This window comes from Macrotis lagotis, chromosome X (assembly GCF_037893015.1).
Source record: "Macrotis lagotis isolate mMagLag1 chromosome X, bilby.v1.9.chrom.fasta, whole genome shotgun sequence".
In the NCBI taxonomy this organism is placed as follows: Eukaryota; Metazoa; Chordata; class Mammalia; order Peramelemorphia; family Peramelidae; genus Macrotis; species Macrotis lagotis.
This window is the reverse complement of record NC_133666.1, coordinates 102,550,842-102,577,825: the sequence shown is the minus strand read 5'-3', so window position 1 is coordinate 102,577,825 and position 26,984 is coordinate 102,550,842. Positions and strand designations below refer to the sequence as shown.

Below are 26,984 nucleotides of genomic sequence, written 5' to 3'. Positions count from 1 at the left end.
GACTTAAAAATATATTACCTATTTATATGCATAATATATATGTAAATTTAAAGGGAATCTAATCCAGTTCAAAATTGCTTATATATATATATAACAAAGATGTGGCTGTTTATCTTCATATATTTTTCTTAACAAAGTGATATCATTGTGAAAACGCAGAAACAGTCATGATCAATGTAATAGACCAAAAACAGTTGGAGATTATGGGCTTCTCTGACATCCATAAGACTCATTTATGACAGATTATCATTGTTTTGGACACTGGCCATGTCTCTTCTTCCCACCTTGCATGGCTTGCCATGCCATTTTCAAGAAACTGCCATACTCCTTACTCAAATGAGCTATATTAACATTATGTCATCAATAGGAAGTCAGCCATACTTAATCGAAGCAAAATTCTCCCTATATTTAAATCTGATATTTATTGCTTTCATATATGTTCCTAGTATTAAGTTGATTACAATCAAGCATCCCACACTGTCTAGGATAAATAATAGATAAGTTGGCTTATTGACTGAGGGACTAAGGGAGGCTTCCCTGAAGAAGATATGACCCTTTCTTCTATTGAATATCATAGCACCTAAATTTTCTAAGATCAATCCCAAAGGCAAGAGACCTGTTGCAGATTTTGTTCTAAATTGTTTTCATTCTCTAACTGATTTCCCCATGATCCTGGCCATGAGTTGTTTGCTTTTGGCCCTGTGCCTTTCTTGTTCATTCCCACATTTTTTTTGGTTTTAATTGGACCTATGATTTCATTAATACAGATGAAGATACTCCCTTACCAGCAAAAATCACCACTTGCTCTACAACTCAGATTTGTCAAACATGCATCCTAAAAGCCTTCCAGAAGTCTAAACTAGTTTAAAAATGTAATCAGAAAATATTTAACAAAATAAATAAAATAAAAACATAGATAAAAACTATAAACTAAAAACTAAATAAATATGTGGCCCACAATAATCTTTATGAATGGATTAATGGCCACCATTTCTATGTGAATTTGAAACTACTAGTCTGGGGTTCCATGAGCTTAAGTGATTTACTCTGAATCATAGCTGTTATGAGACTGAAGCTGAACTTGAATTCACATCTTTCCAATATCCTATCTACTACTGCATGCTACTTTGTTTGAGTCTCTTTTTTGATGAATTAAAATGCACCATATAGTAAAAAAAGACAATTGCCTTGAGTTTTATAGACTATTTGATTCTTTTGTGAATCCAGTTTCTAAGTCCAACAACATCTGACAATGATTAAATGATGATCAACAAAGACTGCTAAAAATATCTCTCAAAAAGAGAAAGGAAAAATGTTACTTCATGTCAATTAACAATAAAATGAAAATTAAATGATATTACCAATATAGTAAAATTTATAAATCTTTGAAATATATATTAAAGTAGAAATGCTCAGAAGAAAATATGAAGAAATCAACAGAAAAACTGAAAATGCTACCCGACATATTTAAGAAAAATAACATGATAGACTTAGGGTAGGATTATATTTCTACAAAATTCAAGAATCTAGAAAGATGTAAACCTCTGTAGGAAAAAGAAAGACTGATAAAGTAGTGTGAAGAAGGAAGTGGCAGGAAGGGAGGAGAAAGGAAAAGGAAATAGGAAAGATAGATGAATTTTTTTTAGGTTTTTACAAGGCAATGGGGTTAAGTAGTTTGCCCAAGGCCACAAAGGTAGGTAATTATAAAGTGTCTGAGGCTGGAAATGAGCTCAGGTCCTTCTGAATCCAGGGCCAGTGCTCTATCCACTGCGCAACCTAGCCTCCCCAGACAAATAAATCTTTAGCAATGAAATAGCAGAATTTAAACAATAAACAAGAAAAACAGTTGAGAGTCAATTATTATAATTGGTTGATATTCCAACTATCCATTAATTCACACATTGAAAAACATTTATTAAACAATTGTTTGCTTGTTGCAGAAGGAAAAGAATACTTCTATTTAGCATTTGATGGAGTAAAAGAAAAAGGCAAAAAACAAGCAGCAAAGTTAAAATGTTCAGAAAAAGGAAGAGGAAAGGAGAAGAGGAAAATTGGAAAAATAGGAAAAAATGGTTGAAGGAACACAAAGGGAAGGCGAGAGCATATATATAAAACATTGGAGATTAGAAGCAATAATTGAAGCTTTGTATGGCAGAGATATAAAAATGCTGAAGCATTAAACATCCTAATATCAGAAATGAAATAGTCTAAAAGAAGTAGAAAAGAAGGAGGCTCTGATGATAAAGAGCATATCCAAAATATCACTTAAATATTCATAATTTGTAAGGACATATGCATTAAAGACATATCGATGATGGGATACCCCTACTCTTATTGAAAGAATTATTCGAATTTATATTGACTTGAAATATATTAAGGCAGTTCCATACTAAAGACACTATAGTGGAGAGTATAATCTGTCAATCAAAATATATTCATTGTATATACATATAATACATATATATATATATGTATACATATATGAATAATAGGTATTGGTGGTAAAGTAAGCTATAAGTTAATAGAATAAAGGTCAGAATAGTGTAATTAAAAAAAGAACTAGATTTTAAATTAAATCCTGGATATTTTACCTATCAATTTTGTGATCTCAAATAAACCACATTTTAGATTCATAAGATAAAAAAAGGGAAAAATTGATATTTACAACATCAATCTCATCATCAAGACAATATAAATACTAAAATAACTCAAATATATGTTTTATCATAATTAATAAATGATAAGCATTTATTAAGCACCACCTACTTTAAGCACTGAGGGTAAAAAGGAAAGAATTAAGCAATCCTTGACCCCAATGAAATTATATTTTATTGAGATAGCATGAACATATCAAATAAATTATATATATATATATGTATATATACATATATGTATATATATGTATATATACATATATGTATGTATATATATATATATATATATATATATATATATATATATATATATATATATATATATATAAAATGCAGAAGACACTAGCAAGTGAAAGATCAGTAAAGGATTCCTGTACAAGTCTTGCCAGTGAGTTGAACTTTGAAAGAAATGATAAATATGAAGAATTCAGAAACTTAGAAATATTTATACACATTAATGTAGAGTAAAGTAAAGAAGGTAAAACTTAGTGAACTATATACATGATGATGATTATAATGTGAAGTACAACACTGAAAGTTTTCAGAGCTCTGATTATTGAAATAATTGGCCATAGTTTTCAAGGACTTGTTGGTAAAACAAGCTGTCTTTTTTTTGCCTCTTTTCAGAGAGGTAGAGAACAATAGTTGCAGAATATACTTTTTTTCAAATACATTTGAATTGTTTCCATAAAAGATGTTTCTATTTTCTGTTTGGGGACAGGAATAAGTATTGGGGAAGTAATAGTGAAGGTACAAAGAAGATGAGCATCATTAAAATTCATGAGAAAAGGAGGGGGGAAGAATATGAGTAGTATTGAGTCATGAAACAGTGAAAGTCAGTGAAGGGCAAAATTAGCCAATAGCAAATTTTGTCTAAGATTCAACTAAGTATGATAACTTCAAGAGTACTTTTGGAGCAAACTAAAAAGAAGAGAACAAATTGTAGAAAAATGGAACTGATTTACTCACTTTTCTATAGAGATCTATTCTCATTAGCAGTGATTATAACATCCCAGAACTTAATATACTATATAAATATACTAGTATATATAATATACTATATAAAAAGTATATTTTATACTATATAAATATGAATTTATATACATATATAAATAAATATACTATTATATATCATATACTCTATAAATTATATAAAAAGTATATTTATATACTATATAACATACTATAAAAAGAAGTAAAAATATAACTTATGTAATGAACACAATGAAATTTAAAAAGCATTAAGCACTAAGGTTTTAAACACTGTGCTGTGCTCTATATAAAAATAGAAAAGAGTAGATATTAACTGCTTTTAAGGTGTTAACATTCTAATGGGGGAGATAACATATAAAGAAAAGGTAGCTTCAGGATAGATGTTCTAAGCTCTAAGGGCACAGCCATGAGACATAAGGTATGGATCAGAATTCAATAAATTGAGTGGGTAGATGAAATGAGGGTGAAGCAAGTTTATTAATGGAAAAAGGGGATATGCAGGGGAATAGAGACAACACGTATGGTAAAGCTTTGAAGACTTTGAGAAGCAGAATCTGGGTTAACTTAATCTTGCATAGGGATGCTAATGGTTTACTATTTATAGTTCACTTTAACATTGATCAAAGTCCTTTCAAAAATGCTAATATTGTTTTTCTCCTTTTATCAATGAGGAAATGGAGTCAAACAAGTTAACTTGTTTGTGTTTGTACAATAATTGAAAATTACATAGATCTTTAAATTTACAAAATATATCTAACACTTTTTCTAGTCATGTTAGATGTATAATGAAACTATTATTAGTTTCATTTTACAAACAAAAAAGCTGAAGTTCAATTGAGCTTAAGTGAATTTTCCATCATTGAATAGCTATTAAATTTCAGAAGTGGGATTTATACCCAAGTTGTCCTTACTTTTCATTGTGACAATAGCTCCTGATTTTCCTCCAAAGATCAAATAGTTTAATCCCTTTTCAAATGATGACTTTACATATCTTACATTCACCCCAGTCTCTTCTTCTCCAAGCTAAATTTCCTATGTCATTTCAATTGATGTCCATATACCATGAACTCAAGACCCTTCACTGTTCTAGATGACCTCCTCTGCAATATACACCTTATAAATACCCTTCTTAAACTCTGGTACTTGAACTGAAAACATTAAGTTGGAAGAAGTTAGACTGAGGCTGAAAATATGCCTTTTTTTAATGGAATTCAAGAACTTTAGTAAGAACATTATAAAACAGACTCATATTGTACCCCCCAAAAACATTTTACATTTATCCCTACAGATTTTCATCTGATTATATTCAACAGCAGCCTGGAAAGATCTTTTTGGATTCCATCTTTGTAGTTCAATTAATTGGTTACTCCTTCCAGCTTTGTGTCATTTGTAAATTTGATGAGTATTGTATCTATAAAATCCATGTTATTTATTAAACACACACACACACACACACACACACACACACACACACACACACATAGAGTACAGAACAAGGCTGGGCATAGAACCCTGGACTAATCTATTATGGACTTCTACAATTTGACATTGAAATATTAACTATACTTTGCTTCTATTTATCCAGCTTAAAATCCACCCAATTTGCATTATTAGCTAATACATATCTCCCCATGTGCTACATAAAAACAGCATGAGACATTTTATCAAAAGCTTTGCTCAAAAATCAGGAATATAGCCATTGCGTTCTCCTAATTTACTATGTCAGGAATCAGGACAAAACAGGAAATGTGGTTAGTCTGGCCCAACCTGTTTTAAATGAAGCTGTGCTTCATCATAAAGAATCACCATTCCCTATCAAGATATCTTCCAACTATATCTTTAATACTGATTTTACAATTTTTCCAGGAGTCAGAGGCAAGCTCACTGGCCTTAAAAGTATTATACTTTTTCTAAATTAATCCATAGATTTTTGTCTTATAATCAAATTATATGTCTTAAAATTATTGTCTTATCAAATTATAAAGGCAATCCTTCATAAGAAGTAATAATACCATAAAAAATTCATTTTGAATGAAGGGTCATATTATAAATTATGTCATCAATGGTCAATTTAGCCTTGGTTTCAAAATAGAAATGTACACCAACTGACAGAGAGAAACAAAGGGTTATGAGAAATAATCGTTAATGTAGTGTCTCCTATGAGTCATCTATTTTACTAAGGAATAGATAGATAGATGATAGATAGATAGATAGATAGATAGATAGATAGATAGATAGATAGATAGATATGGACAGATTGCTAGATAAATAGATAGATATGTATGTATGTATGTAGTAAGGTAGGCAGATAGGTAGATATGTGAATAGCAGAATTTTGTGACATCAAATAACTGGAAACAAAGTTGATACTTCACAATTAATGAATAAAGAAACAAAAAAAGAAGTAGAAAACAGGGATAAAGAAAGAAAAGACTGAAAAATGGAATGAGGAACAGGAAGAAAGAGGTTGGAGGAATAAAGCAAAGAAGGGTGAAGAAATAGAAAGGGTCTATTACAAAAGCATATCCTATCTAGCACATTCTAGATTTTAAGGGGGAAAAATTGAAATAAAGGAGATGAGATAATTTCCTGATTATGAAAAAAACATTTGGGATATAACTGTTTCAGTCTCTGATTAAATGATTTTCAAAACTAATCCATGACCTAATTGCTCTTTTGGGTATGAAGCTCTATATCCTTCATATCAATTTTATTAGAAAAAGACAAATGATCCTAAGAACATTTTCAAGAAAGCAATTTCCATATTAACGTATTTTTTTGAGGGGGAATTTTTTCAAAGGCAATGGGATTAAGTGACTCACCCAAGGTCACAGAGCTAAGTATTAAGGGACTGAGGTCACATTTGAATTCAGGAGTTCCAGATTCCAGGGCCAATGTTCTACCTACTCTGCCACCTACCTTCCTCTCCACATTAACATAAGAGAAGATGTCCTCAATTCCCTATACTAAAGTTGTCAAACTTTGTCACTCTAAAGACTTCATTAGTACCACCATACCAACCAGATTAAAATTTAATTGAGAAATATAAATAAATAAAAATATAGATAATTTTAAGTTTTTTTTAAATCAACATGTAGCTTTCAACGGTCCTTTTCTATTTGAATTTGACATCCCTGTCTTTCATGATCTGCATCTGTATCTAGAGATATATAACCAGAACAAATGAGTCATAACTGATAATTTTGAATGTTTTAAAAATTTTTAATTTATTCATTCATTTTTACATTACTACAATAGTCTTGTTGTAAAAGTAAACATAATCTCCTCTTCCCCAACAAGATAAAGAAAACTCAAGAAAAATAATGGGAGAGAAAAAAGTACAACAGTCTGTGTTCAGATACCATCAGGTCTGTGTCTGGGATGGATCACATTCTTTATCATAAGTCCATCAGCAAAGTTGCTTCAGTATTTTTTCCCCACAGTTGCTATTGCTTGCTGTATTTTTTCCTTCATCCTATTCCTCCCCACCACCATTCTATTCTCTCCCTCCTTTTACCCTGTCCCCACCTCAAAAATGTGTTCTGAGTACTTTCTCCCATGTTGTTTCCTCTCATCTATCAACTACTCCCTGTTCCCCTTGCCCTATTCACTTTCTCACATCTCTTTCCTTTCCTTTTTTTTCTCTAGGAAGAGATATATTTCTATACCCTTTAGAATGTGTATGTTATTTCCTCACTCAGCCACTTCCAATGAGAATGAAGGCTCACTCATTCATCCTGCCTCACCTTCCCCCCTTCCACTCCATTGAAAAGATTTTTTGTGCCTCTTTACATGAAATATCTTAGCCAATTCTACTTCTCCTTTCCCTTTCTCCCAGTACATTCCTTTCTCACCCATTAACTTCATCTTTATCATATATTTTAACTTTATATTCAGTTCCCTTCTGTATCTTGTCTACCTATGCTCCTTCTAACTGCTGTATTGAGATGGTTCATATGAATTATCAGCATCATCTTCACACATAGTTCAGCATCATTAAGTCCTTTGCCCCTCCCATCTATCCTCTCTTTTGTTTCCCCCTGAGTCCTATACTTGGAGATCAAGAAACAAACTTTCTGTTCAGCTCTGGTCATTTCAACAGGAAAGTGAATGTCCCCTATTTTATTGAATGTCCATCTTTTCCCCCTGAAAGAGTGTGTTCAGTTTTCCTGGATATTTGATTCTAGGTTGTAATCCAAGCTCTTTTGCCTTCTGGAATACCATATTCTAAGTCCTCAAGTCCTTATTGTAGATGCTGCCAAATTCTATGTAATCCTGACTGTAGCTCCATGATAATTGAATTGTTTTTTTTCTGGCTGTTTATAATATTTTCTCTTCATCTTGGGAATTCTGGAAATTGACTATAATATTCCAAAAAGATTATATATTGAGATCTTTTTTAGAAGGTGATCAGTGGATTCTCTCAATTTCTATTTTACCCTCTGTTTCTAGGATGTAAGGGAAATTTTCCTTTAAAGAATTTCTTTAGGGGCAGCTAGGTGGTGTATTGGATAAAGCACCGGCCTTGGAGTCAGGAGTACCTGGGTTCAAATCCAGTCTCAGACACTTAATAATTACCTAGCTGTGTGGCCTTGGGCAAGCCACTTAACCCCATTTTCCTTGCAAAAACCTAAAAAAAAATCTCTTTAAAAATGAATTCTAGCCTCTTTTCCTGGTCATGACTTTGAGTATCACAATAATTTCAAAATTATCTCCCCTGGATCTGTATTCCAAGTCAGATGCTTTTCCAGTGAGATATTTCATATTTTCTTCTATCTTTTGGTTTTGTCTTATTGTTTCTTGATTTCTCACAAAGTCATCAGCTTCCCTTAGTTTATTCTACATTTGAAGGAATTATTTTCTTCAGAGAGCTTTTGTGTCTCCTTTCCCATCTGGCCAATTCTACTTTTTAAAGTATTCTCCTCAATGATCTTTTGGACTGCTTTTTCCATTAAACCTAAAATGGTTTTCAAGATGCTATTTTCTTCATGTTTTTTTTTGTATCTACTTCACCAAGCTGATTAGGTTTTCATGATTTTCCTGCATCACATTCATTTCTCTTCCCAATTTTTCCTCTACCTACTTTACTTGGTTTTTAAAATCTTTTTTGAGCTCTTCCATAGCCTGAGATCAACTCATATTTTTCTTGTAGGCTTTGGATACAGAAGCTTAGACTTTGTCATCTTCTGAGTGTGTATTTTGATCCTCGGGACAAAAGTAATTATCTATGGTCAGGTTCTTTTTTTTTGTTTACTCATTTTCCCAGCCTGTGCTCTCATTTTGGGGTGCTTCCCAAGCTTTTGAATGTTATTGGGACACCCCCACAAGGACCTCAATTCTTTTAAGGTCTTAGGAGAGACTGTGAATGCTCTCCTGGACTGTGCTCTGATCTGTGGATGATCATGAGCTCTTCCCTCTGCCCTGGAACTGTGAGGATGGTTCCTGCTCTGCTAATGGACCCCAGACTGAGATGTGAATCTGAGTATAGGCAAAGAAACAGAGTACTGCCATGAGGATAGCAGAGAGACCTCTGTAATCTCCTTTGACCCATTACTACCTGTGGGTTGAGTGCTCAGGAAGCAGTTACTGAGAGGTTCCCATTCCTAGGGCTGGGCTTGTGTCAAACTGGGCTGACATTCACTCTGATGTGGCAAAGTTTTCCTGCTGACCTTCCAAGCTGTCATCGACAATCCCTAGACTGAGATATCTAGGTGCCTCAGACCCAAGCATCCCCAGGGACCCAGGAGCCCCTTAGGCTATTCCTGGAAGGCTGGAGCTGATTTGCTCTAGCAGTGTGGTTAGGGCTTTGCTGCAGCCCTTTCCAACCCAGGTGGGACAAACATTTTCTGTGAATCTTCCATGTTGTCTTGGGCTAGAAAATTGTTTCACTCAGTCTTTCTGTAGGTTCCACCACAGAATTTGGTTAATGTCATAATTTTAAGGCATTTGAAGTAGTCTGAGAAAAAGCTTCTGGGAATTTCTGCCTCCATTCCACCATCTTGACTCTGTCTCCTCAATCAATTTCAAGTATTGAAAAGTTCAAATTAACTTCAATATACTATTTTTTTAGGTTTGTTTTTTTGCAAGGCAAATGGGGTTAAATGGCTTGCCCAAGGCCACACAGCTAATTAAGTGTCTGAGATCGGATTTGAACCCAGGTACTCCTGACTTCAGGGCTGGTGCTTTATCCACTACGCCACCTAGCCGCCCTTCAATAATGAAAGTTTGGTATAGCCATAATAATTTCAGAATATTTCCAATAAAATTATTATTTTCTATTTATTTTTAGCTCTGATACTTGTTACTGGTTGAACTAATATCTTCAGAATGCATTATTTCATAAGTATACTATAAAACTTAATATTAGCATATTTTTATTGGCTTCTACACTTTATATATTTTTTGAAATTAAAATTCAGATATTAGCTTTTCCCACAAAGTAATGTGTATACATGTAACTGAATGAGAGATTATTTTTACATATCTTCTCAGTTTATATCATATTTTGTGATGCTGATATTTTGAGATCCAGTTGATTAAAATGTGGTTAATTAGTCATTTCTGGCAATTAATATTCCAGAACCACTGAATCAGTTTTAAACTACCAAGAAAAGCCATTATTTGCCAGAAGCCTATATACTACAATCTGAGGGAAGATATAACGCATAAAATAATCATAATATATGGATAAACGACAATGGAATACAGAATCCATACAGTAACAGGCTAATTTGACTTCCCTAATACTCAAGGTTCTCTTACTCATTCCTTTACAACCACTTCAAAGTTAAGAGAAAGTGTCAGATAGGAAAGAAATAAACAACTAAAATGTTGATTTCTTCCCTGTACAGTTATTTTAAAAAATACCTACTAAAATTTAAGTTGTTGTCATCATCATTAAGGAATCTGAATACACAAGAAAAACATTAACCTAGGCTTTAGGGGAAATGAAAATCTTTGTCCCTTAGAAGTTTATTACTTTACTATTCTCATTAAGTCTAAAAATGCAGTGGGAATATAGGTTTGTTCAGTTTTCAAGTAAGTTGGGAGAGCTTATCAAAATGAAAGAAGCTACATTCAGAAGTAATAAAAAGTAGGAGAGACCTGGAAGATCTTGCAGGTATTCACAAAATGAAAACTAATTGAAAATAGCTTAAGTAATGAATGGCCTAGATTCTTGCCTCATGATACTCTTTGGGGAGTCCTTCTAGATTGACATCAGAGGCAATGGAATATATGAATTTACTCAAGCAAGTCATAATTTTGAAAACCAGATGAATGGAGAGAGATCAATGACCCTGACACTAATTTCTTTTATTTAGTTATATCAACTTCATTTAAATAGTGACAACATGTTTATCTCATATTCAGTCAATAAGTGTTTTAGGACTGAACACATAAAGGAAAGACAAATTGTGGTCCCTAATTTATATTCAAATAGAGGAGATGGCATTCAAATAAATATGTATGTATGTATGTATGTATGTATATATATGTGTGTGTGTGTGTTCACAAAATATCTTGAAAGATAGACAGACAGACAGACAAAATTTAAGTCAAATTATAAAGGAAGACTGAATACAAAAGGTTGAGATAAGGAAGAAGAGAATTCCAGCTAAGAGGGACAGGGATGAAAAGGCAGGGAAATCTCTGCCCATCAATTGGGAAATTAATTTCTAAAGTCAAATGGGACTTCTTGAAGTGTTAGGTCACTACTCTGGAATATTCCCTTATCTGTCTCACATATACATAATTAAGAATAAATGTACATGGCAATCCTCAGATAAATGACATGTCTCAGATAAACATTCTAATTTCATGTCTTCATCCACAGCAACATAAGGCATTTCCCAATTGACAAACCTCCAAATGACAAATACAATTGAAATATATCGAAAAGAATGGCACTGCCCATTCCTCCCCTCCTTCCAATCTTCCCCTCAGACTGCTACATACCCTTCTTTTAGAAAAACAAACAAGCTGACAAAAATGTGTAGACTAGAAAGGAAAAAATATTTGGAAAAACATCAGAAATTTAAAAGCAAAAGCTCAATAAATGAACTTCCCTCTTTCCATCCTTCTTTCCTTTGTTCCATCTTTTCTTTCTATCTCTATCTCCTTCATTATAGACACACACACACACCCAAAACACACATAAACATATAATAATATATGGCATGTTTGTATATATTAAACATGAATACAACATGTGTATTATATCCACACACATGTAAAGACATACACATATAAAAATATCCTTTAGAAATATATTTAACACAAATATGCCTCATTTGTTGCCTTATAATATTTTTCACCTTAGTAAAATTTTAGTAAAATTACCTTATATTCCTTCAATTAACCATTAAAAATATAATATTTTTCTTTAAAGCCTCTGTGAGGATTAAGGAGCTGTCACAAGTCATAAAAAAATCAACTAAAATAATTCAATTAAATATCCTTTTATCCTAAAACTTTACATATAGAAAAAAAAAAAGAATTCGGAACAAGAGGTGGGGTTAATATGGAGGGAAACTTCTTTGAAAAAAATGATGAAAGCTATAAGCTTAACTTTAACTTCATTCATATTTTCTCCATGATATTCTCAAATCTAAAGAAAATATATGAAGACTTGATTATAGTTAAGCTAAATCCTTTCTGGACAAAAAAATTAAATCACATTTTAGAAAATAAATGGTGTTTTTTTTAACCTTCTTATTTTAAAATTAAAAACTTGTGAGGTTATTATAATCTGATACCCATTTTAATTTATAGTTTTTATGAGAAATAAGTCACATGTAAAAGCTATAACACACTCTTTGACCTCCCAGTCTCCTGCTGAACCCTGGTCAGCTGGCCTAGCCAATTCAATCAGCAATCCATGTGGTCTTCTCTTAAAACTCTTTCTAACTTTTCTATCCCTTTCTTAATATGCTGTAACTTCCTTCAATAAATCTCTATTTTCTTTCCAAAACCTGCATTCCTGAGTCTGAGTCACGATTCTTTGCAGGGCAGAACTGAACCTAAGAAACAAATCAGTGACTACATTTTGGCAATCCATGAAGGGATTCTCCTGTCCAGACTGGGAAGCTGGACCAAGACCCACTGGCAAACTCCATAGGATTCAAATAACAGATCTACAGCTAGTGACCTCAACCAAACATCAGTCTCTTTCTGAAACTGATTACCCACACTCCTTGGATGCCACTTCAGTCAAGTTTTGTCTGCAAAATATTCCCTCTCTAAATGGGCCCCTAATAAGTTAGGTTAGGTAGGGAGACTGCCATGCCTCTTCTCAGCTTTGAAGAAGTTCCAGAAGATGGACCTTCATCCCAATTCCCCAAAAGAATCTGGGTCCTTAATAATTTGAGGGGGGGGGAAGGTGATACAGAGAAACGTGGGCTTAGGGGGTGATGTGATCAGTTGGAAACAAACTTTGTAATCTTTTGTTTGCATTTTAAAGGGAATCTTCCTTGTCCTTCCATACCTAAAGGACTGACCTTCAACTTGACTTGGAACACATTGGATTTTTGGGCAGCCAGGGAGCACAAGTCTTGGAAGACCACGCAAAAGAGACCCCTCCCTAAAGGGCAAAATCTCCAATGAGGGACTTGGGTCATTCCTAGGTCACCACCCCCTCCCATGGACTCTGGGAGAGAATTTAAGGAGAAGGAGGGAGGGGCTAAGCCCTCTTTGACCTTCCAATCTCTTGCTGAATCCTGGCCAGCTGGTCTGGCCAATTCAATCAGCAATCCCCATGGTCTTCTCTTAAAACTCTTTCTAACTTTTCTATCCCTTTCTTAATATGCTGCAAGTTCCTTTAATAAATCTCTTATTTTCTTTCCAAAATAAAAAAGCTATAACACAAAAATAACTAAAAAAATTTCAATTCTCCAAGTACTAAACAGTGAAATAAGCAGCAGGAACAATTCATCTTACCGTAGTACAAGTTGAGTTTTTTCAATGACAGTCCCAAGTTGTGTCTAGAATCTAAGTAAGGCAATTCTAATTCTTGAAATTATCTCTAAAGGATTTTCTAAAGAAAAGAAAAGAAACAAAAAGAAAAAATTCTTAGCCCTTTCACATTGTGATCATTTCAGATTTCCTTGTCATATCCCACCTGACTCTATTTTCACATGATGACTGTAACAAATACAAGTAGATCTTGATGAAACATATTAAACAACCAATATGCCGATTGGAAAGAATAAGTATTCAAAACTCTGGGTCTGAGCAGTGGTCCCAATGCTTATTGTTCCATGACCAATCATCATAAAGATGGAGCTATGAAAGGTTCCATCCAAGCCCAGTCCTCTGGATCCACCAAAATTGAACAACGTAAAATAGGACTAGCTGAACCATGGGCATGGCAAGCAGAATAAATCAGACAATGAGAAAGAGACAGAGAGAGGCATAAACACACAGTCAGAGAGAAAGAGATATACAGAGAAATGCAGAGAGACATAGAGATAGGCAGAAACAAAAAGAGAAGCAGAAGCAAGAGAGACTGAATCAGACTCAGAAACAGGGAGAAATAGAAACAAGAGAAACCTATAATTCATATGTTCTTAAACTGAGTATCCTGGATAGATTTTATGGGTCCATAAATTTGGATGGGAAAATATACCTTCATTTTTATTTTCACTAGCTTTTCCTTTCTTCTGTATTTTATGCATTTACAAACATTATTTTGAGAAGGGATACCTAGGTTTCACCACACTCCCAAAGGGGTCCATAAGGCATAAAAGTTAAGACTTTGATCTCTCATTATCCCACCCTCTTTCTTCTACCTCCTCCACAGTCCCATACTCTCCACTCCCCCTACCACCACTTCAACTACAAATAGCCTATATTTTAAGTAGTGGACTGGAAGGGTCCTATCTTTTCTTAAGCAGCCTCATACAGAGTTGTAAAGGGGAAAGAATTTTTCCGAGGACCATTTCTTCCTTGCAATTGTAATCCTCAACTCTTCCAACCTGTCCAGGAAATATTTTCTTCTCAGTCCTCTACGTGCCAATTATTCAAATGAAAACATTAAGTATTTGAATATGTGCAATGGCTCAAGTTCAAATGTAGATATGGGGTGGGAGAGTGGTAGCTGTGAGAAGAGTCACCAGAAACCTGCTTGGTTCTTAAGATAGGGACAAAGATTAACTCATATGGGGAAATCCATGCTATTCCTTTTTTTTTTTTTTTAATGTTTTTTGTTTTTAGGTTTTTGCAAGGCAAATGGGGCTAAGTGGCTTGCCCAAGGCCACACAGCTAGGTAATTATTGTCTGAGGTCAGATTTGAACCCAGGTACTCCTGACTCCAGGGCCTGTGCTTTATCCACTGTGCCACCTAGCCACCCCTATGCTATTGCTTTTTTTGTTGTTTTTCAGGTTTCTTAGATTATTTCTTTTTACTTGTTTTGTGTATCTGTTACTTTTATATTTATAATCTTTTATTTCCTCCAATCTTTTAATTTTATTCAAATTTTTAATCATTTTTTTCAATTTCAATTTCAATTCTAATTTTCATAATATTTTTGGGGGGTAAGATTTATCACATTCTATTCTTAGATTAATATTTACTTTCATTATTTCTTCTATAATTCTTATTAGAAGTATATTTTTTATATTACTTGCTTCATTTCATCCAGGTAGTTCTACAGACTTAATGGTTAAACCAATCTTTTCTCTGGGGATTCATTTGGAGTTAGTCTTTTCTGCTGGATTCACCTCTTGAATTTTTCTTAATCTAAGGTATTTTTCATTGCTTTCTGAATTTTCTTCTTTTTACTCATATCCCTAAATTTATTTAATGGATTAGGATACAATGCTTGAACAGGACTACAATTCTTTCCATACTCATGAATTATCAGATCATGTTTGTTCCTGGTTAAGAGTAGGCACCAGCTTCCATAGGAATTCTTAGCTCTCAACTTTGTCAGTTCATGAATTGATTTAGATTTTTTAATGTCTCCTTTGTGAACATCTTAACCTGGGAGATGATTCTATATGTTGGTCAAGAGGAAAGCTCTCAGGAGCTTTGATTTCCACATGTTTCACTAGCCCTTTCTTCTCCTCTAGTTCCTGTTTTGGTTATAGTCTGGTGGTATACTTCCTGCACTCTTTCTGGTCTTCCCTTCTCCTTTAGTTGAGGTGCAGGATAAAAGTTTTGGTTGTCTAGGCCTCTATATTGTGGAGTAACAGGTATGACAAGCCTGCCTACTTTGCTGGGTATGAGTCTAGCACTGTCTCCAATACTTCTACAGGCTATTAATGGACTGGGATTTCATCCTATCTTGAATGGTCTCTGCTAAGAGCTCTAAAAGTTCTTGGCAGCTTTCATGTATAGTTCTGAACTGAATGGAGGATTTCATAGCTCTTTCTAGCACTCTAGTAGGTTGCTTTGACATGTTTCTCTCCACTATAGTCCATGTTCCATTCAGAAGCCAACATGATCTACAGGTCTGACCATACTGCTTTCTTATTCAATAAATTCCAGTGGCTCACTTTCACCTTTTTGATTGTGTATGTGTGTGTATATATCTATATCATATGTATATTATGAAATATATTATATCCATATAAATATGTGTATATATTTTATTATATATTATATCAAATATATTATATATTTATGTATAAACATGTTACATTAATAATATTATTTATATAAAAATACACACCCATATATATGTATATACTTTAACTTTTCAAGTTCTTCAAAAGGAGACAACTTCTACATCTCACTTTCATTCATATACCCTATAATCCATTGGCTTCCTTGCTGTCCCACTCCCTGATTCATACATTTTTAACTAGCAGCCAATACTCATGCCTGGTATTTTTTTTTGAGCTCTACTACCGTTTCCTAGTCTCAATGATGTATTGGCTAAAATCCTACACTTCTGTGATCTCCTTAGATAGAATATTTTATTACTTTCTAAGGTCTCTTTCTATATCCAAAGAAAGAAAAGACTGAAAATCCAAAAAGAAGGAAGAGGATCTATCAAGAGCAGATTTTACAATATCAGTACAAAGCAATAATCATCAAAATAATTTGCTACAACTTGAATAATCAACCAGTGGAATAAATGAGATGTACAACATACAGAAGAAAATGAATGTAATAGCAAAGTGCTTGATTAGGCCAGTAACTCAAACTACTTCTTGTTAGATATAACTGTCAGAGAAACTGAAAGAATTCAAAATCAAAAATGTGATAGAGATTATCAAAGTTAAAGTGCATATTTGGCTACATAAAAGTGAAATAAGTATTTCACAAATATAACTAATGCTAGTTTTGAATATAAACCATATGAGAGTGCCAAACACTTTAGTGACAAGAACTTTGCTCTTTCTTTCTTATCAATAGACATTACTATAGTACTTGCAGGTGCAATTGCTAACCTGCCATCTTTCCAGGGGTTGCTTCTCAAGATTATGACAGTGAAGACTAGTTGAATATGACTTTATCCTTCACATCTTTCATTTCTTATGAAAGACTAACATTGCATCATACTCATTTACCACAATTTTTCCATCATCTCTTAATTTTGGATATCTTTTCAGTCATTAAGTCATTTTTCATTTAAGAATCAAAGATTCTTCATGATCTCATTCAAGCACTGGTGGGATTCAAATAAATTAACAACCTTTGCCCTAACCATTTTAAGTATATATAAAAATATACCAAATGGTAATTTAATATTTTATACATTTGATACTCAAATAAGATCAATAAAAAAGGCACACAAAACTAGATTGTTTTATTTTACTCACAGTAAACAAATATTCTTATGGAGTGAAAGTAGCCACGTGATCACAGCAGCCAATGTTGGAATATATATACAGAACCAAAATTAATTCAATCCTATTCTAACTCTTTTTTTTCCTATTTTCATGATTTCCAAATTGGGTAAAAAGATAAACCCTGAAATCTCTGTTTCTATTGGCTCATTGTGTCCCAGCTTCCTATTGTTTTCACCATTGAGAGAACACCAGAGCCTTCATAATATCTCTGGGGAATTTTGGGTGCAAGACAAAGTGGATGCAAATGACAACTTGTTTGGCAATTTTCCTTTTTATAGCATATATGTTTACTGAAATAACAAAAATGAGGGAATTAAAATGCAGTATTTAATCAAAGATATAATGAGTTTTATGAAATGAATAAATATTAAAGCATGATTCCATCAGTTTTTTGTTCACCTGTGTATGGAATGAACAAGACTGTGGGCACTTAAAAACACTGTTGCACAGATGAACATTTAAAAAGAGTAAACAATGCAGGTTTTGTGATTTTCACATTGGGTGGCTACCCAGGTACTCTCTGAAACTCTGATTACAAGTGCCATTTTAATAACAGATTTGCCAAATCAACATAAAATTAGGTATTGGTTCTGCTAAACTGGTGTGAATTAATTAAATCCCATCTCTGCATTAAAGATTTTCTTGGTAGATACCAGAGTGGTTTTCCTTTCTCTTTTCCAGTCCATTTGACAGATGTGAAAAGTTAGGTAAAAAGGGTTAAGTGACTTGCCCAGGGTCACCCTGATCTGAAACCTCAGGAAGAAAAATCTTCTTATATCCAGATCCAAAGTTCTGTCCTCTATACCACCTAGTAGCATCTACTTGGTCATGTACTTTCTAATTCTTTGCTACCATAAAAAATGCTCCTATAAAAATTTTGTTATATATAAGGCTTTTCAAATTACTTCTTTAAGGCATGATCCTCATCATGGAATCTTCATGTCAAAGGACATGAACAATGTAGTCATATTATTTGCAAAATTCAAAACTGAGTCCCAAAATGGTTGTACTTATTCACAGTTCAATCAACGATGCTCTTTTCCAAAAAGATCTCCTGTACTATGGTCAAGTAAGAAAAATATTACCGATTTTATACTGAATTCTGTGTGAGTGCCTCTACAGAGTGGAATTAAATAGCCACCAGACTACTATACCATGGTCAACTTCAAAGACAGTGTGCAGTCCCAGTGTCACCAGAGTCTTTACAATCAATTAATCAATAAAAAATTTATTAAGTCACTACTAAATGTCAAGTACTATGGTAAGCTTTGGGGATACAAGAAGCATAAAATAAAGTTCTTGCTTTTAACGAGCTCATAATCTAATGGATTCCACTATCAGATTGACCATCAGTACCAAATAGGAGCAAGCCATGATCTAGAAGTGACAATTAATAGAGTACAATACAGAAAGCAAATGGAGTAATTACTGAATAAAACATATAGGGTAAAACATTATTTGGTCAATATTCATATAATTCATATGAATTAACTAAAACTTGTGAAACTGCTTATTGGGGGGTGCATATAATAAGTGTAGGGGAAACACAAGATAAGAATCATAGTTATCCCTGTTGATACTGTTCCCAGGGATCTGAAAGCCTCATCACTGAATTAATATACCATAGGGGATAGCCAGTCTAATGAAAAGCTTCTAAGAATTAGATTACTTTACATAGAGGGGAATAAAAGGAAGAATATTTGACATAAACACTAATATTTCATTTTATGGATAGATTCCTTACTTTAGTTCAGAGAATCCCTTGCTTCTCCTAAACTTTGTGATTCTAGTTTAGTTATGTTCTTTTTGTTAAAGGTGAGAATTCAAAAATTCAAGTGGCAGCAATAAAAGGCATGCATATCTCTGTTCCTATGTCTTCAATATTTATATTCCACATCATAAAATTTATATGTTTTCAAAAATGTGTTAGGTTCCAAACTTCTGAAGATTTGGAATCTCTCTTTTACAAAAACAAATCTTTAAACCATGAGGGGTCAATAAAACCAAAATGACATAGCTGACCTTTTGGAATTTCTTTCAACTCTTCATCCTGATTGCTTTAAAATAAACAAATAAAAAAAAACTTACCAGGAAAAATGCAGTGGAAAGTTGCCAATAAATGATAGCATAAATAAGGTTGACACACTAGAGAGGAAGAATGACTGGGGAATGGTAAGAGGGAGAAGTATAGCATCTTTAAATTATATTAAGGAACTCTCATGTGGAAGAGGGATTCTATATATTTTTCTGCTTTACCTAGGGCATGGAACTGAATTCATTGAATAGAAAGTAGAAGATGAATTTCAGATTAAAATAGAGAACACTTTATTAATGACATTTAAATATTCGAACATTTAAAGGGCTGTTTCATAAGGCAATGAATCTAGTATGTGTTCAATAGTATGAATCTAGTATGTGTTCAATGAACTAGTATGTGTTCAATAGATTTTAAGACAATTAAGCATGGGATTTGTAGATCTTGGTAAGAGTGTAGTTATTTGTCTTGGAAAGATTTTCATTCTACTTCTTAGTTTGCAAGAGTTCATAAAATGACCAGGTGACATTGTTTTGTCAGAAAAGCCCCTCACATAGCTATTGAAGTGGCAGTGGTGTCTGATGAAAGTTTTGTGTTGATATCCACACCAAATTCCACCCATCTGCCTGCTACTCAAGTTGTAATTATTATTTCTTTATCTAGGTTCTAAGACAATCAAGGATATTGTCTCATATTCCCTCAGCAATTAATAGAAATGTACATTTTCATGTTAACCACAATTTATAAAATAAATCAGACAAATTCTCTTTACCAAGACCTATCTTTCCTTTCTCTTCAAACTCTATAACCTCTATGGTTTAAAATAAGTTTTGATGATACTAACCATATAATTAAAAAAAATTTTTTTTACTTATTTAAGGCAATAGGGTTAAGAATGACTTGTCCAAAGTCACACAGCTAGCAATTATGTCTGAGGCTGCATTTGAATTCAGGTTTTCCTGACTCCAAGGCCAGTGCTCTATCCACTGCACCACCTAGCTGGCACCTGGCCATACAATTTTAAAATAATGTCATAGAAAATACAACTATATATTTAATTATTCTATCTGCTGATCACAGTGAGAGGAATCATAGTCAGTATCGCCTCTAAAAATCAATTGCAACTGCAGATTCCTACTCTAATCTAGAAACACAAGGGCACTATTCAATTCTCTCAAGTTACTAAAAGTTCTTCAAGAATTCTGAAAAGGAAAACATTCAGAAGCTAAGAGTTCCCTAATAGAGTGATATCAAATTAAAATAAAAAGGTATCCCTGCAACTGTATATTAACTTAGAAAATAATAAATTAACATTATCTATAACATACTATATTTTAAAATTTATTTTGTAAAACATTTCCTATATGAATTTTAATTTAGTTTGGATCATACTTACTGTAGAGCAAGCCTGGCACCTCTGATTTTGAAGACTTTTCAATTTGTTTTAGTTTATTTTTGTTTTTCTTTTAAAAAAATCATTTCTGACTCACAGTTTATTTCAAAGCATTAATACTGATAGTTTCCAGGTGACAGTTTTTTGCCTTAAGATACAGTAAAAAAAAGATGAGTAGTGAAAAAGGGGAAACAGACTATATGTTCTAAAATGTTTATAATAGCTCTCTTTGTTGTAGTAAATTGCAGAAATGTTCATCAATTTAGGAATGGCTGAATAAGGTGTGGTATATGGTTGTGATGGAATACTCTGTGCTATAATGAATAATAAACTCAATAATTTTAGAAAAAACTAGAAGACTTGCATGAAAAGATGAAAACTTGAAAAGAGTATAACCAAGAGAACCACGAGAATGACTCTGTGTGAATGTTGTTTTGAGTACTATAAATACCCAAATAAAGGACATAGGAAAAAAGATACCATATGCAGTCAGATAATGAACTCATAAATAGATGTATAGAGAAATTCTACATATATATATCTTCATTTATGTATGTGTTCATAAACATATATAATATGCATATATACATATATATCCCTATTTGAGTCCATTGGTAGTCATCTCAAGGGTGGGGGAGGGGAGGAAGAAAAATGAAATTAATATTATAATTTAGGTGTTTATTTGAAAGGATTAGCAAGTTGTGCTTAGTAGATTTTTATTTTCCTATGTAATCATCTTTTTATTGACCTATGTGGTGGAAACACTTGGTCAATTCCATAAATCTATAAAAGATGCATTAATAATGGATTGTTACATATAATATGTATACAAAGAAGAAGGATTATACATAATATGATTCCAGGACAACATATAATATGCAGGGCTGTAAGGTGTATTCAGAGAGAAGTAGTACCTCTGGTGTGAGGGTTGCTGAACCCTTTCAGGGCTGCTTTCCACCTTTGGTCTTTTTCTGATCCACCTTACACTAACTTGTGGCTACAAGAAGCTTTACTATGTACAGCAGCTATACCCTGGTAAACTATTTTGACAGGTTGAGGGTAACAAAGGACTCTCAAATCTATAGGTGAGTCAGAGCATGAGAACACCAGGGGAAGTGGCAGAACCCACAAAAATTCTGAGTGAAACCATTTTCCAGCCTAAGATAACTTAGAAGATTCACAGGAAGGGTCTATCACACCAGGGTTAGAAATAGTCTGCATCGCAGTCCAACTAACCAGAGTAACTGGCTCCAGTCATCCAGAAACAGTGGGCAGGGTGCCTGGGTCCCTGGGAATGCCAGGGCCCATTGCAGCTGATGGTTTCCAGACTTCTCAGTCCAAGGATTGCCAAGAACAATTGGGAAGGTGAGCAGGAAAACTCCGACACACCATGCTCAGAGCACAGAGCCTTGTCAGCACAGGCATCTGCACAGGTCTGGCCCCCAGTAACAGAAGTAGGCCTGGGGAGCCATCTGCTAGCTGCTTCCAGAGCACTCAGTCCAGGGAGATTGAAGAGATTTCTTTGCTATCCCTGGGAAAGGATTCTGTGGCTTTGTCCATACTCAGATCTGGGTCACACAATATCAGGGATAGGAGTTTTACTACCAAAGCAGAGCAGGGAAACTCCTCCTGCTTCCAGGGCTAAGGGAAGTGATTATAGTCATCCACAAACCAGAGAACAGACCAAGCAGTCAAAGTCTCTTATAAGACCTTGGAGGAATTGAGGTCCCTGGGGAAGTGTCCCTGAAAACAGCTAACAAAACTCTCAAAAGCTTGAGATAGTGTGTCCTCCAATCTGGAAGCAGAGCTCCACTTTAACAAAGAGTTAAATATTAAGTCATAGGCTGGAGAAATGAGCAAACAACAGAAAAAAATACGACCATAGACAATTCCTTTGGTCCCATGGAGGATCAAAATATATACTTAGAAGACAACAAAGTCAAAGCTTTTGAGTTCACAACTTCCAGGAAAAATATGAATTGATCTTAGGCTATGGAAGAGTGAAAAAAGATATTGAAAATCAAATGAGTTAGAGGAAAAATTGGGAAGAGAAATGAGAGTGATGCATGACAATCATGAAAACCAAGTCAGCACTTGGTGAAGGAATTACAAAAAATACTGAGGAAAATAACATCTTAAAAACTAGTTTAGGTCAAATGGAAAAAGCAGTCCAAAAGGTCAATGAGGAGAAGAATGCCTTAAAAAGCAGAATTGACCAGATGGAAAAAGAGAGACAAAAGCTCTCTGAAGAAAATAATTCCTTCAAATGTAGAATGGAGCCAAGCGAAGCTGATGACTTTGTGAGAAATCAAGAAGCAATAAACGAAAACCAAAAGAATGAAAAACTAGAAGGAAATGTGAAATATCTCATTGGAAAAACAATTGACCTAGAAAAAGATCAAGTAGGGATCAATTAAAAATTATTGGATTCCTTGAAAGTCATGATGAGGAAAAGAGCCTAGACTTCATCTTTAAAAAAATTCTCCAGGAAAATTGTCCTGATATCCAAGAAGTAGAGGATAAAATAGAAATTGAGGGAATCCACCAATCACTTCCTAAAAGAGATCCCAAAATAAAAACTTCCAAAACATTATTGCCAAATTAAAGAATTCCCAATTAAAAGAGAAAATATTACAAGTAGTCAAAAAGAAACGATTCAAATCTTGTAGAGCTACAGTCAGAATTACACAGGATTTAACAGGGTCTACATTAAGGGTTTGTAGGGTTTGGAATATGATATTCTGGAACACAAAAAAAGCTTGAATTACAACTGATAATCAACTCACCCTAGAACTGATCATACTCTTTCAAAGGAAAAGTTGGATATTCAATGAAATAGGGGACTTTCAAACTTTCCTGATGAAGTGACCTGAGCTGAATAGAAAGTTTGATTTTCAAATACAGGACTCAGGTGAAGCATAGAAAGGGTGGACTGGAAGGACAACTTATGAAAGATCTAATGATCTTGAACTGTTTGTGCTTCTACTATAAGAAACATGATATTTATGACTGATATGAACCTTATTTATTAGGCCAGTTAGAAGGAGCATATATAGACAAATCACAGGAGGGAGTTGAATGTGAAGGTATAATACATTAAAAAAAACGATGGAGTTTATGAGTGAGAAAGGAATGTACTAGGAGATAGGGAAAGGAGAGGTAGAATGGAGTAAGTTATTTCACATAAAAGAGGGAGGGAAAAGATTTTTCAATGAAGTGGAATAGGGAAAGGTGAGGGGGAATGAGTGAGCTTTTACTCTCATCATCAATAGCTCAGAGAGGAAATACCTACATACCTAGTTCATCTTACCAGAGAGGAAAATAGAAGAGAAAAGGGATCAGAAAAAGGGGACTGAGGGAGGGGAGATAGGGTGTAGGTGATAGAATAGAGGGAAGATTGTCGGAAAGGGTAGTCCAAAATAATACACTTTTGAGGAGGGACAGGGTAAGAGAGAGAAGAGAATAAATGGGGGCACAGAAATAGAATGTAGGGAAATACAGCTAATAATAGCAACTGTGGGAAAAATTACTGAATTTCTCTGATGGAATGATAAAGAATGCTATTTATCCCCCCAAAAAGAGATAATGGTATCTGAATACAGACTTTTATTTTCTTACTTCATTTTTCTTTGTGGTTTCTCTTTTTGTGGGGGTGGGCTGTGTTTATTTTTACAACATGAACATTTTAGTAATGTGCTTCTTGGCTGTGCATTTTTTCTACATAGATTTAATTTATTTTGAATTTTACAATTTTCCCCTAATATTGCTTCCCTCCCCCCATCCCCCACAGAAGGCAGTCTGTTAGTCTTTACATTGTTTCCATGATATGCATTGATCTAAATTGAATGTGATGAAAGATAAATCATGTCCTTAAGGAAGAAGTATAAAATTATATGGGACAGCAAAATTACGTAACATCTTTTTAAAAAAAATTAAAGGTAATAGTATGGTGTTTGTTTAAATTCCAAAATTCTTTCTCTGGATACAGATGGCATTCTCCATCAAATACCCCAAAATTGTGCCTGACTATTGTACTGTTGGAATGAGCAAGTCTATTAAGGTTGACCGTCACTCCCATGTTGCTGTTAGGGTGTACAATGTTCTTCTGATTCTGCTCAACTCATTCAGTATCAGTTCATGCAAATCCTTCCAGGCTTCCCTGAATTCCAATCCCTCCTAATTCTAATAGAACAATAGTGTTCCATCACATACATTAACCACAGTTTATTAAGCCATTTCCCCCAATTCATTGCCACCACAAACAGGGCTGCTATGAATATTTTTGTATATGTGATATTTTCACCCTTTTTCATAATCTCTTCAGGGTATAGACCCAGTAGTGGCATTGCAGGATCAAAAGTTATGCATATTTTATTGCCTTTTAGGCATAATTCCAAATTGCTCTCCAGAAAGGTTGGATGAGTTCACAGCTCCATCAACAATGTATTAATGTCCTAGATTTCCCACATTGCTTCCAACATTGATCATTGTCCTTTCTGGTCATATTGGCCAGTCAGAGAGGTATGAGGTGATATCTCAGAGGTACTATTATTTGTATTTCTCTAATAAGTAGTGATTTAGAGAAATTTTTCATATGACTATGGATCACTTTGATTTCCTAACCTGTAAATTGCCTGTGCATATCCTTGGACCATTTGTCTGTTGAGGAGTGGCTTGTCTTTTTAAAAATTTTACTCAGCACTGAAAATAGTATATTATAGAGTCTAAGGAACTTGTATTACAACCAAGAATTAACTACCCTGCAAAATAAATTCAGAATATTCTTTCAGGTGAAAAGACTTACTTTCAGTGAAATAGAGGACTTTCCTCAAAAGACCAGAACTGAAGATAAAACTCATCTTCAGATACAACACAGAAGATGCATATAAATAAAAACAGAAAGAAAAAACTAGTTAATAACATTAAACTGTGAACATCTATACAAAGGAATCTAATACTTCTAATTCTTGAGAACTGCATTTCTCTTAAGACAGATAAAAGGAGCGTACATAAACAGAGGATGTGGATATAAATTAATTATACTGTGATGATGCTTTAGCTCATGAGGGTTGTATTTCTGTTGGGACATGTACTTGGACAAAGGGTATGGATATAAATTCATTATAATGTGAATGCTTATGGCTCTTGATAATTACATTTTAATTAGAAGGTTGAGGGGAACCTATTTGGACATAGGGTGTGTGCTTGAAGTAATTAGGATGTGATACCTATAAGCCTTGATAATTGTACTTCTATCGAGAGATGAAAGGAGTATATTTTAACAGAAGTTGTGGATACAAGACAGATATAAAACATGAAAAAAAGGACATAAAATGATTTTACTGGGAGAAGAAAGTGGAAGCATCAACTCAAGATATCATGGGGGAACTTCAGAAAAGGTTTATCTCAAGTGAGTTAAAGGCAAGTGTAACCCAGCATAGGTAAAAAGCCATTGGGAGGCTCATAGCCACAGGGCAGCTCAAGTCAGGCTCAGAGGAGAGCAGTACAGCAGGCTAGCATCAAGGGTCTCCATATTAGCTCAAAAGGCAAAGTTTGAGCTGATACAGCATTAGACTATCCTAATATAGGGAAACATTGCAAGCACCAAAGTGATAAGCTAGGGAGCAGCACCGAACGCAAGAATATAAAGTTTGACACTATTTCCCTTTACTCCAGGAGCAAAGTTCAATTATCAAAATGAGCAAAAAAGATAATAACATCATATGAAGAGGGGAAAGGATCTATTATAGTAGAAAGAAAAAAAGGGAAAGTGTGAGTGCTGAGTAAAAATTACTTCCAACAGGTATGGTTCAAAGAAGAATTAATATGTGTTCCCTATCTGGTTTAGAAATTTATCCTACCCATCGGATGGCTAGGTAGGGGAAGAAGAAAGAAAGAAAAAGGATGGTTTGAGAAAAAGTAAATGTAAAAGGAAGAAAAGGGAAGGGGCTGATAGAAGAGGGGACAGATTAAAGGAAGGTAGTGGTCAGAATTAAAACACTGATGAGGAAGGATAAGAAGAAAGAAGAGAGGAAAATATAAACAAGGTGAATATATGATGGAAGGAAATGTAAAGTTAGTAATCATAATTGTAAACATCAATGGGATGAAC

At 33.9% G+C, this 26,984-nt stretch overlaps 1 long non-coding RNA gene across 2 annotated transcripts in view; it reads right to left on the bottom strand.

Annotated features, from left to right (window-relative positions):
* Nucleotides 1–26,984, bottom strand: part of LOC141501418 (uncharacterized) — a 488,282-nt gene that overhangs the window by 136,730 nt on the left and 324,568 nt on the right. For both annotated transcript variants that reach the window (XR_012472229.1, XR_012472230.1), the window contains exon 3: nt 13,584–13,680. This is a non-coding gene — a long non-coding RNA (uncharacterized LOC141501418). The remainder of the gene's footprint in view (nt 1–13,583; nt 13,681–26,984) is intronic.